Below are 20575 nucleotides of genomic sequence, written 5' to 3'. Positions count from 1 at the left end.
TGTTTTGAATGTAGGTCAGGTTGTCGTCCCTTCTCACCTTGTGAACGACCATCCATTCCTTTGTTCCTTGGTGTGTTTTTCAAGCTCCGAAGTTCTGCCGCCAAGGGAATCTAATAAGAAAAACACCCATATGGTACCAACACGAGAGAAATGATGCAGGCATCAGCCAGTCACAACTTGCGACACCGGCGACACAGAAGAGGGCGGCGCTCCAGGCGGAAGCGACGTTGCTCATAGCTACGTCTGTGGCTCGGGATAAAAATATGCCAACTGCGAACGTTTCTCCTCGGAACCCACGATGGCGGAGCGAAATCGATGAGACAGGGAATGAGGAGACGACAGTGCGACAGAGTCGACGGCATAAAAGGGGTCAAACGTGTAAACTACTCCCTAGATCCTTTTTTCTTTAACGGCGATAGCATTTATGAGCGAACCCTACGAAGTTTTCACTACGCTACCATCGGCGGATCCCATAACACGCGACAAGCGACACGGTACAGACTCTGTCGCTGTCGTCACTACCGGGTGCAGCTCACGACCTACTTAATAAGAGTACTCATTAAGTAGGTCGTGGTGCAGCTACCCGATCCATTTGAGCAGCTGGCGACAAAACTATATTTGCGATAGAAGAATTCGTATTTTTGAATTGAATATGCGGCATATATGTCTTAAATATCATGAAATTTCGATTGAAACGCCACAGGAACATAAACACCGACAGAAATTTTCACTGCCGTAAGTTTGTTTTGATATACGTGACTATGGTGGCGCTGCAGCCCTATCCGTTTCCACACAATGTGCAATAGATTTTGGTCACATGCGATAACCATCGATTCAAACGGCTACTTTCCACCTACAAACTCGAAATTCCATTATAACAAAGTTGACCTGCCACCCAGGCTACGCTGTTTTCCCGACATCTCTATGCTTTGTCGTTCGCTCCAGCTACATACCGTGCGTTTAAAAATACGGAGGTCAAAGGTGTCGGTTTCACTCCTGACGGTCGTCTGCACCGCTACGCTAGCCCGTGGGCGGAGTTGGCTTCCAGTCATGTGAACGGAAAAAGGAACCGTCTCCACGGTTCCATAGGCTGTATCACTTGTCGTGTGCGAGGGGATCGCTGCACCTGGAGTACCGATGCTGCTTTATTGGTGGCCTGGCCACCGTGGCCAACACCATCAATTTCTGCTTCGCTTGGAGCTATCGTAATATTTGCCGTCCGATTGGTACTTGCTGGCACAACATAAGGGTCAACGGCTCCAGGGCCATCGATTATTTGACGTTTGAAAACAAAAACAGAAGGGACGGCACCTCGCTTGAGGTCCCGTATCGCGTCAGCCTGATAGTTGTTCTCTAGGAAGTGCTTCTAACAAACTCTGTCGAGCTCGGTGGGCCGCAATTTCTCATCTGAAAATTATAGAACTGTCCAAGTCTAAATAAGCTGCCACATATGGGGAAAAATAAGGAAATTAGATAAAACAATATAAAAATAAGTAAATTAAAATGATGAGGTGTCGACAGAAAAGTTTCCAGTCCTATAGCGCTTGACCTCCGTGACTGGTCCTTGTGAAACGATTCGAAATACCATTTCGAGCAGAAGCTGCGCTTCATCTTGTTTGGGAAGTTTGGCTTCTGCTCCTTGAGAGGAATGAGAATGATCCAGACAATATAAACAAGCGGGTACATGCAAGAATTGTGGAGCGGAAGGGGCTAGAGCACTGCTGCACTGTGAAGCGCGATAGGTTTCACACTATGGAAAGCATTGCTCATTTTTGAAAGAGTAACTAAAGACACCCACCCTTGCTCTGGTATTGCTTGTCTCCATACGTCGTATATTGTTTGGTCGACAGAAAATGGGTGAAATGGACATTTATCGGTGCCATCCCTTCTGTTGCTTCTTGAGCCACATCTTTTAAGGAAGCAGTAAACCATCGGGTGACACCGATTTTCTGACTACCGCGGTATCAACCTGCCTTCGCAGGCACTGAATACGACTGTCCTCACATAACTCCTGGCACTTCCGGAAATTCCACCCTTCCACGAAAAATAACTTGACGTCTCCACCCCTATTTTTGTGTGTTTGTCTATTGTTATAAAATTTTAACGAATCTTTCTCCACGCTGTGGTAAGTTGAGGGCAACGTGAAGGCTACCGGCAAATCCGGAACTAGAGCAGCATGTACCGACTCAAAGCGGCACGGTACCAACAACATCGACATCGATCTGGGCCACGGAACGAGCGCCGCTGCCTACACAGGCGGCCAACGGGGGAAGCCGCGAAGCTTTGAGGCCTCTATTATATATCTTGGCCTAGGTCAGTCAATCAGATTTATTTTCACCCATACAAATACAGGTGAAGGGGCATCCGGTAAAAAGCTGTCTAGCATTTTGACGAGTCCGGGCTCCCGCTGCATACTCAGCTCTTGTCAACAGACACATGCAAAAACATTAATTAAAAAGGATGCTCATTATACACAATTGAAAAAAAAAACATTTCTGGATGAGACAGATATAATTTGACGCAACTTGGGAATTCAGTGTAAGTTTAACGGTGGAAATCCTCTTACGGTAAGTTTATTCAATATATTAGGTAGTGTATAACCCAAAGATTGGCTACCGTAATTACTTCGTACCGTATGCATTTTTCACAGATGATGATAACATGTGTTATGTAAAGAAGGTTTAAGCGCCAGATTACTATTACAGCTCTATTTTCATCTTTTTGTTGGTAGTGTTACGCAATTTCCTGCAATTTTTTAGTTCATTTCAACATATACTTTTCAAGAAAGCCTTGTTCATTTTGTACTTGCCTGGTATCATTTTCATTAATTCTAGAGTGATCTAAGGGTTTCGATAAATCTTAGGTTGTTTTAGTTGTCTACACGGGAAAGACTAATAATAAAATGTTTTAAAAACAGTAAGTAATTTAGCATACACAAGGTTAACATCAGATTCATTTAGTACAGAGTTCGAGTTTACATTTAGCTAAGGCGATACGAAACCTATACAAGTTGCTTTCAGTATAACTACGGATGTTGATGTTGATCAAGAGAAATACTAGGGAGAGATTGAATTCGTCACACGACAAATGCGGCTACTCCCATAAACAGACACGCCCCCCCCCAAAGGCGAAAAAAAAAAGTATAAAAGAGACCCCCCACTTTCGCGATAACTATCGGCCTGTAACAGGCCGTGTACAACGACGAAGATGGACACGCGCATGGAGCACCCGCTCCTCAGTTCCACCGGCGAGGCTATGGAGATAGGCCACCGTCATCGCCTCTCCGTGGCATACCATCATCGCCGGTCGGGGCTCACGTAGAGGAAGACCATCGTCCACTACACTTGGTGACCCGAACGATGAACACCAAGTTCGGCGCAATTCGGCCCTTCACCATACCAAATTTCTGACCACACCATCGAAGAGCACTACCACGGCACGCTATACGTGGAAGCCATCGTCATTACTCGGCTCATCACGATCACATCCCGAACACCCTTCGCCTCCCGCACGGCACGCCGACCGCTTCTGTCCACGCTACCGATCAGCTACCGATCCGACCGACCCGCGACGACCCGACCGCTCACTGACCATCGCATCCGCCCACCGGTTCACGACTTCCAGGGACCGACCTGCGCTGTCCACGGCCCCCGGCACACTCACCACCCCCCGCTTCATTTCTGCATCTCAACTCTCATCCACTGCCGGCCGCGACACCTGAGCAACGTGCTCCCCTGCCGGTTTCGCAGTCGCGGCAACCGACGCCACGGCACGCTTCAGCCGGCGTCTCGGCACTCCTCACGGCTACGCAGCCTCACTTCCTGGGACCCTACGAGCTCTAGCTCCCGTGCCGGTTGCGGCACCCCAGGCCACGACTCTGACGCTCGACTCCGACGCCCAAAGACTTCGCCCCTCATATGCTCCGCTCATCGACCATTTCTCGCAGCGGGTGTTGTGCCGTGCCCCGAACACGTCCATTAGTGCGCGTCATCCACGGTTGCTCTTGCTCTCCCCCTCCGGTGGGAACGCGGTTCTTCTTTCCCGCCGGTCCGCGTCTGGGAGGGGGAGTACTGTAGCAGGCCGTGTACAACGACGAAGATGGACACGCGCCTGGAGCACCCGCTCCTCAGTTCCACCGGCTCGGCCATGGAGATAGGCCACCGTCATCGCCTCTCCGTGGCATACCATCACCGTCGGTTGTGACTCATGTAGAGGAATACCACCGTCCTCTATAGGCCAAAGGCCAAAAAAACGTAGCGCAGAATGGATTACATTGTCCTAATAGGTTGACCCCAACGCACACCTCTGAATAAATGCCACAAGCGCTGACAGGGCAGCATCCCTCTTGTCAGATGGCCAAGGCCCCAACACTGTTACGAGGTCAACGTTGCGTTGTCCAGTCGGTCGAGAGCAGATTTCATGGTAGCCCTTTGAGGTGCGTATAGAAGAGTGCCATGGAGGTAAGAAACTAAGGAGAGTGCTATAAGATCGGAGGGCCGTGGGACCCCTCTAGCGGTTGCTCCTGGAAATACCACGCCCATCTAGTTGCCCGGTCATAGCGTTATGGCTGTTTGCGCGGAGGCTTGGAAGTTTAGCAAACCTGATCTTCAGCAAACTTCTTACCTTCAAGGTGTCCATTCGCACAATACTTTGAAGGTTATGGGTTGTTTCAACATTTGCCGTCTGATAAATCACAGCAAATGTTGAGCAAAACAGAAGAGAAGCCAGGCAATGTCACGATGACGTACGTACGTCTTGTGTTTCATCGGGTGTGATGTGATGTGAATAAAGAAAAAAATGGGGATCGGGTGTGATAGCTTCTAACTCCAAAGATGTTATGAAAGCGGAAACACGTTATTCGGCCGCAGCTCATCTCTGTATTCAGGTAAGATACGCCGCAGACATGGAGGACGCCATGTTTTATGACGTCTTGCCGTGACGTTTATGGGTCACGTGTGTGGGCAACTAACCACAATGCCATGCGCGGGTTACAGCACGCTCGCTTGCATTGGGAGAGGCGCATACGGCATCTCGTTAGTTTCTTACCTCCATGAAAAGTGCACGAGAACGTGCTCAGTATCCTCCATGGTTGCACAAAGTGTACAGTTCGCAGAATCTGCCTTCCCAATTTTATGAAGGAACTGGCGCCCGTATGGCACGGACACTTCTGGGTATACGTGATTTGCTTTTCCTTTATTTGAAGAGGCCTTCCTTACCGCAATACAGACTGCAAAATGATCACTAATATCAGTTTCAGGTATCCAGGAAGAAACCTCAGTTTCGTTAACATTAGTTGAAAATAAATCTATCAGACACTCAGTTGAGCTTACTACTCTTGTTAATTTTTTACGTGTTTCCTAAAACCATAACAATCAAACAGAAAAACTTTTCTGGTTCTTAGTAAGCTCAAATATGTTTATATTGAAGCCGCTCCCTAAAATAAGGGGAACCCTACGTACCGTCACAAAGTTTAAAAGCGACTCAAGAAACCGAAAAAACAATTCATTTCACCTTCTGGCGGTCTGTAACAAACACGACAATAACGTAATCTATCACAGCACGTTAATACCTCATAATTCTGTGTAATAACATAAAACTCATCTACCTTTCCACACTGTAATTCATATTACAGTTAACATAGCAATGCCACCGCCTCTTTGGCTACATCGGCTCATGAAAAAATTGTCGTATCCATAAGGTGTAAACATTTCTGCGTCATCAGTATACCATGTTTCACCTAACATAATAACATCAAAATACTCATTTAAACTAGAAAACAAAGCATTTCAGAAGTTCTAATTTACCAGAAGCAGAGCGTGTATTTATGTGAATTCGTTTCAAGCTGTTGTGTTCATGAATACTGAAACAGGTACCTACCATTAGTCAACTAGATTGTCTATTCCTTTAACAAAATATCTTTCTGAGATCTTCCAAACTGCCAATCATCTGCTTTTCTGCGTTATGTTCTCTTCGTAGATGTATCCTGTCGTTCTTGACCAAGGCATGTTTCCACCAACAATGTTTCTTTCGTCTCATTACTGCGCCAAGCAATCTTTTCGCCGCAGGACACAAATGTTCGTTGACATATATTGGGGAGGATGACTGTAAGCAAATATCAGAACACTTCGGGCGCGCTTTCCTTGACTTTTCAAGCATCTCGTCACGAACTTTTTGTTACGTGACGTGACATATTCAGGGCGTATGTGAGGTACTCTGTGACATGTACCAATCACATTTGGAGATATGTTCATGTTTAGCTTTTTCCACATCATCTCTACAATATCCTACAAGTTTTCTTCTGGAGCAAAAGGAATTCCTTGAATCTCGACATTGCACTTTAAAATATGCTCCTCCAGTTCTACAGTACGTTTTTCAAGCTGTTTTACCATATTTTGCAAGTTACTGCACTCCTGAACAAGTTTGGCATTTTTAGTTTTTATGTTGTCATAATCAAACTGCGGTGACTGGAGGACATCGTTGATTGTTATGATTTTATCGCTCAGATAATTCATTTGAGACTTCAGCTCCCGTATATCTGACAGAATGCCTCTTTCGAGGGTCCTCGTCTATATATTTCATTTCTTTCTTTAACTTTTCTTCTACATCATTTATGGCTTTTAAAGGTCTTGCCTCTCTATTGCGAAATGGGGAAGTGCCAAACACAGAAAATATTGCACACTTTGCCGCGGCAGGAGTCGACTCAAAACAGTAGATGTATATACTTATACGAGGACAGCACCATACTAACCTGCAGAAAAAGAGCAGGCGATACGACAACTGCCTAGCTAGTAGCACATGCCGCTGCCGCGAACTAATTGTAATATTCGGTATTGTATTGTAATTTCAATACACAGATTTGAATTTTTTTTATATAGTTTCCTGACTGACTTCGCGGTATATGTCTCCGTGGTGTGATCCTGCATGCCCGGCACGTGTACTTGGGGTGAAAGCAGGTCAGACAGCCACACGTGTGTTTTCGACATTTTTCAAACCAGGAAGCGGGGGTTGTACTACTTAATGGCACACACCTGCAATAATGCCACCTCATTTTCACATTGACTTGCTGAGCAACGGTCTGCAGACGTTTCTAAAATGTCAGCAGCAATGGAAGCTGTAGCCGTCGCACTCGTTTGTGTGGCTTTTTGGGACGGCGCCTATGGGGCGACATGTGGATCGAACGTTGCTCCAGAAGTGAGAAACTTCGTTTCTCACGGAGCGAGTCGGCCCGATCTGTCGAGGTATCAGGATATTGAAAGAGTAAGTGGGTAGCTTATATGTAATTCAACAGACAGCCCCTACACCTTAACAATTGGTGTCATGCCTGAAGCATGACGTTGTATTATAGATATCGAAGAATTTCCAGAAGCTCCTATTGCCAAACTAAAAATGGAGATGACTGGTGGATATTGTCCAATCTTTTTGCCGCGGGTTACCTTTGGAGACCCACAGGCTTTCCGACTCTAGTGTTCTCGGAAATCATCTGAGTGTGATGTAATTTGTATCGATCTCACTTCTTCAAGAAATGCGAGATGCCCATGTTTGAAAGTATTTACTAAGGAACTTCTAAGAAGCATGCTAAGCATGTGTTTCATTGTTTGAGCCGTCGCCAGAAGCCTTTCAAAAAGGTATGTGTGCTACGAACTCGAGATGACACACACACATACATAAATGGGATGATGATGTGTTGAGTCATTCTCCGCCGTTATGGCGGTACACTACCCCATTGCCGCTCGCGATGAGAGAAAATTACGAAAGCGGGAAATAGATATTTTGCAGCATTACGTATTGCAAACGGGAAAAGCTGCACACGTTATCCCCCAGTTATATACCCTTGCTTAGCTACATCGGAAAATTGACATTAGACTGCGGATTCTCAGGCTTACACGATTGCTTTCTAATTCTGCCGACATGCTCTTTCGCAGATGAACTTTGAACCTTCTCAAAAAAGTGATGCTGGGTTGGGTTTCGCAAGCGCTGTAGTGTTCTCCAATCTACAAAGTGGTGTGAAACGTGTCCATTCTAAGAGAAAAGGGAGTACAAGGTGACTCCCTATCCTAGCACTGAAACACACATATAACACCCCACGCGGAGTCATGTGACTCCCTTCGCAGCGGGTAATAGATTTATCCAGGGTGTCGAACCGAAACGTTTTTCGTTCCGGTTTTCGTTCCGGTTACATCATAAACGATCCGGTACCGGTTCTGCTCCGGAGCAAAAAAATAACGGTTCATATCGGTTTTTAACCAGTTCCGCTTCTGCTGGGAATACTCATCCCCACAAAAAAAATCAATGTTGCAAAATGTAAACCCGTTTATTCAGCATACATGGTATTTAATATTAATAGATAGCTGTGAAATTGGTAGCTCCTGGTTCCTGTAGGTTACTGTCTGTTCAAATGGGCTTTCTCATTTCTTGAAGCGCATGCTACAAACTGACTTGTTTGTCGTGATGTCATACATAAAGTACTTTCTTGCTTGGTTGGAGCGATTGCGTTCCATCCGAATGTCTGTTGCTACCGTCTAGCCAGCAAGCACCACCGCACGAGTACGACGCAAATCGAGGAACACCTTCACTCACAAACGCCTCGACGGCTCCGTTTTATTTTCTTGGTGTCCTGTCCACAAAAGAGTTGCCACTTTGCACGGGCTTGCCCTCGCGTATACGTAAATGTATTCAACTTAGCTGCTCTCAAACAAGGGACGCGTTGCGCGACATTACCGATAAAGAAGCTGTTATGCAGCCCCCTTGTTGTTTAGTTGAGGAGAGTTTGGGGAGATCAAATTAAAACGAACACTACGGCACATTGCTAGAGAGTCACATGTACCTCGAAGTCTGTGTGCGTGCGTGAACGATAAACCATTACAAAGGGAGCCTAAGGGTCATACTATACCGACATACATTCCATCGTAACCGTAACCCTCGTATAGTATCCATGACATGACTTCAGAGCACATGACGTCTCATTCGCCTATCCGTAGTCCAAACTGGCGAAGTTTTTTCTTGGACCGAAAACCGTTAAATTATTTTTCGGTTTCCCTCCTGAGCGAAAAAAATGTATACGGTTTCGATTCCGTTCCGGTTCGCACCAAAATAGCGTTTTTTTTCGGTTTTCGGTTCCGGTTTTCGTTTCGCTCCGACACCCTGGATTTATCCTCATTGTTCCTTGTGAAGAAATCATCAGACACAGCACAACACATGACAACAAGCTGCTCCGTCAACCAACACATTTGTGTTGGTAGATGGAGCAGCTTGTTGTCATTTTGGGTTGTCGTTGTTCCGTTGTCGTAGAGTAGTGTGTGTGTGTGGTGTGTTTGATGGTGACTCTTCAAAGAATAATGAACTCTTAGCAACAGGCCCAAATGGACATTTCTCACACTCGAGTCATATCCTAGCGGCTGACCACCGAAACACGTTCGGCGCGCGCCGAAACACAGCGAGCGCCATCTATTGAATATGTAGGGTACCCTCTCTCTGACGCCGTCTGGTAACAGAGCATGCGCTAATAATGTCGCCATAGCGTTGCCGATAGCTATACCCCCCGTGTGGCTGTTTGACGCTTGGTATAGCCGTATGACGCCATGACTTCAGACCAGTTTCTGTATGTTTATCATCATTTTTTCGGTCATATTTATCGGTAGAGTGGTCTACTTTGGCATGTATTATTGGTGCAGCTGCACGAATTTCCCACAGATGTTTATTGCCATTTCACACACGTACGCACAAAAATACTTTTCACGACTGCTGCAGCTCAACTGCATTATGATAACAATACAAAAGAGCATGTGCATGCAAACTTTCAGCAAGCAAGTAAGTAATGGCTTCCAAGTAGTGCTCGGGATCTAACACGTTTTTCCGATTTTCGTTTAAAACGTTTCCGTTTAAACATTTTATACGCCGTTTAGGGAAAACATTTCCTTATGAAACAGTTACACGTTTTGTTTAATACGAAACGTTTGAACGTTTTGTTAAAAGGAAGCAGTTGAACGTTATGTCAAGGAGAAGCGTTTAAACGTCTTGTTAATACGAAACGCTACGCCTTTCGAAACGGATAGCTATTTAAGAAACTTCTCATCGTTATTAATGGGAAACATGGACGCGGCAGGCATTACGGCGACAGAGACAGACGTTGTTCCCGTTATGTCTGGCGCGTCCATGGTTTCCATTAGCAATTACCAACTACGCCAGTTTCTCACTGCCTTATAAGTAGCTTATTACTTCAGTTCATATTTGGCTTTTAAGCAACCCCTATCGTACATTTTATTACAAACCGACGTATTTCACTACAGTTTGTAACATGTCAAGCTCGTAATGGCGGTTTGAATCTTTTGGGTAGTTTATAATAAAATTCCGTATTTACCTTCTTTACGCGAGTAGTATTTTACTGAGAAGACCAACGCGAAAGATTGTCACCTTGAGCGACTACTTTACCCTGAAGGATGTAACCTGCTCTTTCCTTCTGGTTCTCACTGCTGCACTTTAAAACCAGAACATTTGCCAATTACGCGTTAAGAACTAATAACTGTCCCGAATGATATCATTCTTGCGCCAGAGTGGGAAAAAAGGGATGAGTACGACTTCTGTGGCATGATTCGCTGACGCGAATTCCCACAAAGAGCCGTACACCTCCCGTTATGAACAAATTGGGATGGAGAAAAGGATAACACCCAGAATTGTAATTCTGCCGGACGATGTTGATGAGATAAAGATCCGTTTTTGGAGTGTCAGCGATCCCAATGCCATGACTGCACGCGGAGCGGAGTTCGCTGTACGCTGCGAACGGGTCGTGGCAATGCTCTATTAACCACCAAGAAACGGAATAGAATGTGCCGTGCGCTGTGACTGTCCATTATTAAACATAAGACGGTCACAAATGAGCAGGACAAAGTAACGTACCACTTTAACGATACCCTGCACTGTCTTTCAAGGAAAGTAAGCTTAGTGTTTAGAGCAGGAAAGAAAGCGATTAATCGTCTGCTAAGAAAACCTTTATATATGTATAGGTGCCGCTGTACGTTTATGCGAACGAAAACGTTTAAACGTATCCTGGGAAAATGATTAAATACGTATACGTGCTGATGAACGCATATCTAACTTGAACACGTTTAAGCGTGTTTTAAGAAAACGTTTAATCTGTGAAACGTGTTACAAAACGCGTTTCTTAAGAAAACGTTTAAACGTTTTGACGTTCAAACGTTTAGCATAGACTCTACTCCCAAGCGTTCATTGTATGGTTTCTTGATATGCTACAGCGCTACTCTAGCATTGGCTGGTGGTTGAGCTGGAACTTCTCCTTATTTTTGCTCCTGAAATCTTGAATGCTGCAACAAAAATCGTGAAGTATCAGATAGCGAGCTAGTCCTCGTTGTAATAAAGTGATCTGATGTATGTTTCTAAATCGCTCAGCGTCGGTCTATAGCGATTAATATATCGTCACCTTAATGTTTCTTGTAAATGGGATAAAACATTTGTCGCCGGAAAAAGTTTCACCGCCCCTGACGATGAAACTCCTCAGTCACCATCATTCAAATAAAGTTGTTGTTTTGAATGTAGGTCAGGTTGTCTTCCCTTCTCGCCTTGTGAACGACCATCCATTCCTTTGTTCCTTGGTGGGTTTTTCAATATCTGGTACTAACCAAGATATCCGAAGTTCCGAAGATCTGCCGCCAAGGGAGTCTAATAACACCCATATGGTACCAACACGAGAGAAATGATGCAGGCATCAGCCAGTCACAACTTACGACACCGGCGACACAGAAGAGGGCGGCGCGCCAGGCGGAAGTGACGTGGCTCATAGCTACGTCTGTGGCTCGGGATAAAAATATGCCAACTGCGAACGTTTCTCCTCGGAACCCACGATAGCGGAGTGAAATTGATGAGACAGGGAAAGAGGAGAGGACAGTGCGAGAGAGTCGACGGCATAAAAGGGGTCAAACGTGTAAACTACTCCCTAGATCATTTTTTTTTAACGGCGATAGCATTTATGAGCGAACCCTACGAAGTTTTCACTACGCTACCATCGGCGGATCCCATAACACGCGACAAGCGACACGGTACAGATTCTGCCGCTGTCGCCACTACCAGGTGCAGCTACCCGATCCATTTGAGCAGCTGGCGACAAAACTACATTTGCGATAGAAGAATTCGTATTTTTGAATTGCATATGCGGCATATGCGTCTTAAATATAATGAAATTTCGATTGAAATGCCACAGGAACATAAACACCGACAGAAATTTACACTGCCGTAAGTTTGTTATGATATACATGTCTATGGTGGCGCTGCAGTCCTATCCGTTTCCACACAATGTGCAATAGATTTTGTTCACACGCGATAACCATCGATTCAAACGGCTATTTTCCAGCTGCAAGCTCGAAATTTCATTATAACAAAGTTGACCTGCCACCCAGGCTACGCTGTTTTCCCGACATCTCTATGCTTTGTCGTTCGCTCCAGCTACATACCGCCAAATCTAGCGAGTTTACGCACGCGCCGGGCAACGGTGACTGGCGAGAAGCGACAAATATCTACGGGGAGCAGATGCAAGATTTTGTAGCCGCGACACAGCTTTCGTAGTCGCGAGAGCCCGGGTGCCGCCGCCGAATTTGTCGCTTGTCGCGTGTAGCAGTCGCTTGTCGGGTGTTATGGGATCCGCCCTCTAGGTCTAGAGGTGTGCGCTGCCGCGACAAGTTGTATGCGGACCACCGTCGCTAAGCAATAATGGTCGGCGTGTGGGTCAAAAACCGTCGAAAACTGTGTTTGTATGTCTCTGTATTTGTGTCTGTGCTCGTGTATGCTAGTGCTGTGTACGGACCATGGGTGTTCCCACGAGTTTTTCCAATGGTGGAGGGCGAGGTGCATAGGGGCAAAGCGTCCAATTCCCTCGCCTCTTTTCCTTCATACAGACGTTGCGGGTTGTGCGGGTGTGCAGAGGTTCATATTATTATGACGTCTGAGTAAAAAGGCGACGATCTATTAATAAAGAGTGCAAAATTCTCACAAATGACCTTGAAGGTGTAGGGAGGAGACGAACCGCCTTGCCCTCTCTCGGGGCATTTTGAACGCTTTGATATGTAGGACGACGACGAGTGAGCTGTTACTGGAATGGGCAAGGTTCGAAAAGACTGTGAGAATTTTCTAAGTAACGCAACATTAAACCCGTACTAACAGGATGTGAGCTCTACCAGTGGCACTACGAAACGGAGTGGCGGCAACTTTGTGCTCAGTTGAGTACAGCTGTCGTACCTATTAGCAGGCAGGCATTCAACCTCCAATTATTGACCCATGTCAAAACCACGTGCAGCACCGTCGTTGTCTTCTAATGCTCTTGGAGTGTCCCGCGTCTATTGGTTTACTACAGAAGCTGTAGTGTCATACTCGGCATCCCGTGACCATTGGTTCTCCTTTCGTGTTTCTTTTTCCTTTCCTTCATTTTCCTTTTGAGCAGCGCCTGGCGCAACCAAAGGTGGATAGCTCAATTACTGTTCTTCTACATCTCTTCACTTCGTAACTTTAACTTCATTCCCGCACCTCACATCTAAATGTCTCGCGTGTGATGGGGTAGTGTGCTGCTCTCTAGCGGTGAATCAACCCATTTCATAGTCATGATTCATATGTTGTTGCTGTTTTAAGCAATGCTCCATTCGAAGAGCAAGCAAAGCTATGTGCGTTATTTCGGAACTTTGGAAAGCGTGCGCCGACGGAAAACGGAGACGCGTTGCGGACGAGGATTTTGTAATGAGTGCATGCCTGCGTCTCTGCAAGGATACCTGCACTTCAAATCCGTTTGATGGATATGTTCGCTTGCTTAAGAACATTAACTTTGTTGCTGCGTGTGACATCTGTTTGACGCCCACAAGGTTCAAGGTGATCCTGGTGACCCTAAAATTAAGATATATGAGATATATCGTTCTCTGCGCCACCGCCGTGTGTAAATACGCATTGTGCGCTGACGCCACAGCCGCGAAGGACAATTTGACCTGCGCGCCGCTGCCGGGAGAAAGGGCCTCGGAAACCTCTAGCTGGATGAGAACCGCTGTGAGAGAAGACCTTCTCTCACAGCGATTCCTATCTAGATAGAGGTGTCCGAAGTGCCAGCGTGCAGAGACGAGGGCATACACTCATTACAAAATCCTCGTCCCCAACGCGTCACCGTTTTCCGTCGGCGCACCCTTTCCAAAGTTCCGAAATAACGCAACACATAGCTGTGCTTGCTCTTCGAATGGAGCATTAGTTAAAACAGCATATGGATCATGACTATGAAATGGGTTGATTCACCGCTAGAGAGCAGCACCCTACCCCATCACACGCGAGACATTTAGATGTGAGGTACAGGAATCAAGTTAAAGTTATGAAGTGAAGTTATGGAAGTTATGTAGAAGAACAGCAATTGAGCTATCCACTACTGGTTGTGCCAGGCGCTGCTCAAAAGAAAGCGGAAAGGAAGAAGAAAAGAAACACGAAAGGATCATCAATGGTCATGGGATGCCGGTATGACACTACAGCGTCTGAAGCAAACCGGTAGACGCGGGGAACTCCAAGAACATTAGAAGACAACGACGGCGTTGCACGTGGTTTTGACATGGGTCAATAATTTGAGGTTGAATGCCTGTCCGCTAACAGTACCACGGCTGTACTCAACTGAGCACAGAGTTGCCGCTTTCAGTTTTTCACTTAGAATTGAGAGGCGGTGCTTCCTTGTCAGTCTGGAAGTGAGAAATCTGAAATAGCTTGAGCCATTCCCTGCGATGACGCCATTAAACCCACCCTACTTTTTGGTCCTCCCGCACACTTTGGCGCCGCCTCCTGTGAAAGCCGCGTGGAATTCCGCTAAAATATTTTTTCTGACATTCATAATTCAATGATACGAAGCAGTGAAAAAAAATAAAACTTGTCAAAGTCCGTGGGGGTCGGGCCACTATTTTGGGACGGTTCTCGTGGAATGACCCAGGTGCTCCTTCAGATGTCGCAACCAACCGCAACCATGCCGCGTGAGCGCAAGCAGTTGTCGGGGTTAGAAATCCCGCATGTTGCTGCATGGATTGCAAAATGTGACGACATCTTCTAAAACGTTCTCAATGGAATCGTCCGTGGCATACGCACAACAACACGTCGGACAAGCACCTACGGAGGCAGCCATGCACGATGCCGAAGATCCTTATCGGTTGAAAAGGAGCCTCAACGTATTTTCGATTAGTTTGTTTCAAAGTACGTACTGTGTTTAATATCCGCATGACAAAGTTACGGCAGAAACTGGTGTTGAGAAATCGTCGTGGCCATACCATTTATGAGTTCATTGGAGAGATGAAAACAGTGGCAACTTAACATGCACGCAGTGATCTCACAACTGCTATCGGATTCCGACGACAATCTGCACAGCGATTTTTCTTTCAAAGAATCTATGGCAACAGTCTGGCGCAGCTGTACTGTAACGTGTGGATATGCTTCTGTTAATATCGATTTCCTAGCTCACCATGACCATTGGCTGGCTGTGGACAGTTTCCCACGTCCCACGGAGAACGTGACATCCGCAAGAGGCATTGTTTCAGTAAAACACAAGTAAAGTATTCCAGTGCCACAAATGCAGAGGTTTTCACGGGCATGTGCGGTGTTCCATACGTTTCCCTCATACAACAAGGGGAGAGGGCAACGTTTACCCGTAATACCCCGGCTTAATAGCCCAACTCCCCAGTTCTTTCTTAAATTGTCATTCGTTAATTACGATTTGCGTGAGTGAACTTCGGTGATACAATATCTGTAAGATCTCACTTGGGGTTATTTGGGGCCTCCAACCACAGGCTCCCCCCTGTACCTACCACGACCTCACTCCTGAAATTCCGCACCAGTGTGTCTGTTAATGCCTCTCCCCGACATGATTTTCGCTAGTTCAAGTTCTCTCTCTCTCTACTTTTTTTTTTTTTCAAGTTCGCTACACCTACACGTGTACCAGTGTTTCGACAGGACTGAGGGGCAGTCCTCAACATGCAAAGTTGTTCCCATCTTGAGTAAATACCTCAGCATATACCATATTATTTTTTTCTGTATTTTAGCGTAGTTTAAAATATTTTATAACTCTGTCTTAACTCTGTCGAACCCCGTGTTAAATATCTATATATGTTTTATATATGCATGATATATGTTATGTTATATATTTATACGATAACTCTTCATAAGCCGCCCAAATATGCTTTATACGTTTACCCCTCTGTCATGCATTGCATTTCAATATTTTTAATTTTATCCACAGCAAACCAACGTGCTTAGTCGGGCAAGAGCGCCCTTACTTACGCCTATATTCCACGTGCCGCATTCCCACAAAAAACGTACAGAGGTGTACATTTTTTTAATCAGTGTTAGTGTCACGAAGCAAATTTGACCGTGAGTGGCGTACACATGTGGGCAGGTGGAGAGGGGAAAGCAGGAAGGAGTGGGGGACAGACGGCTTAATATGCGTCCTTGTCCGACTGTGTCGACGCTCGTTTGGAAAGTCTACCGGTAAACCCAGGGAAACTTCTAGAGAGCATAGTGGGAGGGAAGATTCCAACAAATCACGTCCCAGTCTTGGCTAGCAACGAGCGGGTGCTTTTACCCATTCGGCATTGCCTTGTGCAACGCAATGCATGCAATTGCCATTCAATGTCAGGCAATTGCATTCGTGCACTTGTAAAGCTAAACTCTTATATTGTTAATAACGGGAGACTTGGGAAAAAATCTATTGCAGGCTTCTGTTACTTTTACGGTTATTGACATGTTGGACGCAGTTACGAAATATCTACGGTGCGTACGTTACAAAAAATGCGTTTGAAATGTGAGGAGGCCGTGTTTCAGGCAACCCTGTGCGGCCGTCCTGCGTCACTGGGTGTGCGACTTCTTGACCTGAGCTTGTGTACATTCAAGGCGTTATAGTTTTCTCCTTACTGCTGAAGCAATGACAACACTGACAACAGTGAAAAGAGAAGTGACGAGAGGTGTTGCTTCAAAACTTCCAGCAACAAGTCGATTTCTTCGTCGGGTGTTCCGTATTTTCGCTTCTCGAAAGATTAATAGCGTTGCTTTGAGTGGGAGGCAGCGCTCCGAAACACTGGAATCGAGAGGAGTGATTTGACAGAGTAGATTATGTTCCGACCATTTCAAATCTCAGATGTTCGACATAGTAATGGCGAGCCACACTATTCCTACGGTGTTCCCGGGTGCTCCTATGCCAACTCGACGTTGCGCGTACCCAAAAGGAGACTCAAACAGGTATGCAATACACAATATGTGGTGTTGATATTACTTCCTTTGATAATTGACACAAGTGTGATGGAATTAAAAAGGCATGGATAGTAGATGAGGCTCTCCAGGAAGATTCGTCATACGCGGGGAACACCCGTGCAACGTGGATGATACAGTGCGCGTCCACCTGTGACTCAATAGGAACTTCGTCGTCTCCTCCGAGTCAAATTCAAAGCATACAGGGTAGGGTTGGAACGATATCGATGTCCTTATCGATATTATCGATATTTTATGTCTCCGATGTTATCGATAATGTGAAAATGTGGATATTTATCGATAATAATATTGATATTCGCATCGATACCGATATCGATATGCATGCTGATAGAAATATCAGCGATTCGGCGGCTACTGCGCGGGGGCAGGCCATGAAAAAAAGAGCGGATCAAACTTGAAGGCTTTTTCCCTCTCTCCCTCTTGATTTGGTTTTCAACACGATGTTGATGTTTCCTGTAAACGAGCGAACGAGACATTGGAATGTGCAGAACGAGTTCACCGAGCGCACAACATACACGACAGCTGAAACCGAGGATTTTTTGTCGCTGGCGTGGCTCCCTATTCGCAAACATCCACTCCTCTAGGAATAAACAAGGAGGAGGCATGCAAGCTGGTGCAGATCTGAAGAGGGCGACATCTTCTGCACTCGCCTAAATTCTTGCACTATTTATCCCCCAATCCTTCTTCCACGACAATTGATGACGTATCCTCACTGATCCTTGTAATGCATGTTGTACGTCACCGTCTTCATCACGTGCCTCAGCTGTAATACGCATGAAATATAATAAAACAAAGGCATGTTTTTTTTTTTTTTTTTTTTTTTCAGTTGTTCAAGTAATTGTGTGGTGGCTTTTCAAACACCGATATATCGGTATTTCTTTGAAAAATACAGATATATCGATAAAGTATCGATATAAATCTCTATATATATAACAATTAATCGATATAAATATCAATTTTATCGATTGCGATATTGCGATTTATCTAGATAGAAAATTTTGATATTTTTGCATCACTCTACAGGGTCGTAGTGGCCTGAACTCATGACGGATCGCTCCTCCGAAACCGCTATTATCGACCGGAGCACACAGTTACTTCTGCTGCTTCTCAAAACCCGATGACGTCATACGCCGGGTTCATGCGGCCGCTCTGGGAAAGAGAAAATTTGTCTTGTCTCCTCCCGTGACTGTGGTTTCTGTTTATATTAACTGATATTTCCGCATAATACGTCGCGTAAGAAGGAAACCCTGCCCATAGTGGGTATTTCGGTGAAATATGTACCAAAACTGCTGTGCAACAGCATTTTTTTGTTCAAAGATCGTTCCGAAGTCTCCCTTTTAAGGCGGCTTTGAGGAATATGTCTTAATCGGACGCAGGTTTCCCAAAGGACGGACCCAACGGTAATTAGAAACGTATCACGCTACGGCCTCTACGAGGTGTTATGCGTTTAGGATCATGTAGTGCTCTGACTGTACCTCTGAATGGATGATGGACTCTGTCTTGCATGGAGTATACTGGAACATCTGTTGATGTTGCCTGCGCGATGTTATCGTTTATTTATCGAGTACAGCTCACCCCCTACACTATTTCACAGCATTGCTTCGGCCGGACTCCAGGTAAACCGGAATGCGTGATAATTCGGTTATCAGTAGATAAAAGTGCTTGGCCACATGGTGTCAAGGGTAGATCTCTGCACATGCAAACGAAATTCGCATAGTTTCAGCGTCACCAGCGTTGCCGACGAACACCAAACAGCTTCGTAGCTTCCTCGGACTTAGCCCCTTCGGTGTTTCATCCGCCGACTGTGTGACCACGCCACCCTACTTACGTTAGTTCTTCGCAGTGATATCATTTTTGACGGGGCTCCATAGCGTGCACAGGTTATCTCCAACCTAAAGGCTGCTTTCACATCAGCTCCTGTATTTTCCCACTTTGGTCACCGACTCGTCACCGGAATGCGTGCTTATGCCAGCGGCACCGTGCTCCCGCAGCGTCGTCCCGATTCTCTCTATAGAGACTGCTATCGCCTTCGTGATCCGCACTCTGGCACCATCCCAGTAGAATTACTCCGCAGTCACAAGCACTTCCTAAAAGTCATGTGGGCGACAACCAAATTCCGTTCATGCTTTTATGGAAAACCTTCTTGCATCGCGACCTATCGCAATGCCCATGTTGACTCTCGGCCTTGAGGGATGCTTCCGGACGTCTCACCCGTAGGGCGCATTGCCTAGTTCCAAGTGAAATAAGGGGAGTATGATGTGTGGCGGATGGTGACGATACTGTAAAAGAAGATAATAAATTTTTGTCTGCTAACGTGGCTCGAGGCAGGTTCGAGCCAGATCCGTTAACAGTCATCGCTGTCATTCAGTACGGACATATCGTTACTGTAATTAAACGGTAGAGTCTCTTCCCCTACGGATGTCTTGATTCCTCTTCTTGTAACGGATACATTGGCCAGACAACTGATACTGCAGTTAAAGGACGTGGTATAGTGCGTGACAGCTCCGCACCAATCAGTTGACGACTACGTGCCGCAGGGTATGCATGTCCAGCTGTATTGCCGTGGTCGGCAGCATAGACGGCGGATGACGAGTCGTATAGAGGATGCGCGTGTTCGTCTTCTCTGAAAGTTTTACACGCAACCATTACATCGGCGATGTAGACAGTCAGGAGGCGGTATATTGGAATGCCTTCCATCCGCGATGCCTTTTGTGGCGATATTTATGTATATTCTTGTCTTGATATATTGTGGTCTAAGCGGTCGCAAAGGGATCGCTTTTCGCATAGCTCTCTCGCGACTCCTGACGTTGTACGGAAAGTAGGCGTGCAGTATGAGCGTTACAGACCGTTGACTTGCACAACAAGCCCTGAAAGCGACTATGAAAGATGGTCCAGTTTTCAGACTCTCATTCGTGGTTTTCCTGTCTTCGAGCCAGTGTTCAATGTCTAGGTTTCCTGCTCTGGAGAATACTGGGAGATCCCATTGACATGAGGAAGGTATGGTAGGGCTTCGATGGGTAACAAACGGTCGTGGTGAGATGGAGCCTACGTGGATCGACTACCCTCCGATGCGATCCGATCACGTCGATCCCCCTCTCCACTCGTGGTGTTGACTGTGCCTTCGGGCACCCGAAGATGTTGCCCATCGGAACCTAAGCTCCGCCGTGATACTGGCGATGCACCGCCAAATGTTACGAAATAGATGACCAACACGTACGAGGCACCAGAACTGATGTTCCACCATCCTCCACCAAACTGATGACATGAGAAACTGATGAGTTTAAGAAACACGTTTTAATCGAAGTAA

This window comes from Ornithodoros turicata, chromosome 1 (genome assembly GCF_037126465.1).
Source record: "Ornithodoros turicata isolate Travis chromosome 1, ASM3712646v1, whole genome shotgun sequence".
Lineage (NCBI taxonomy): Eukaryota > Metazoa > Arthropoda > Arachnida > Ixodida > Argasidae > Ornithodoros > Ornithodoros turicata.
Note: the sequence above shows the minus strand (reverse complement) of the source record.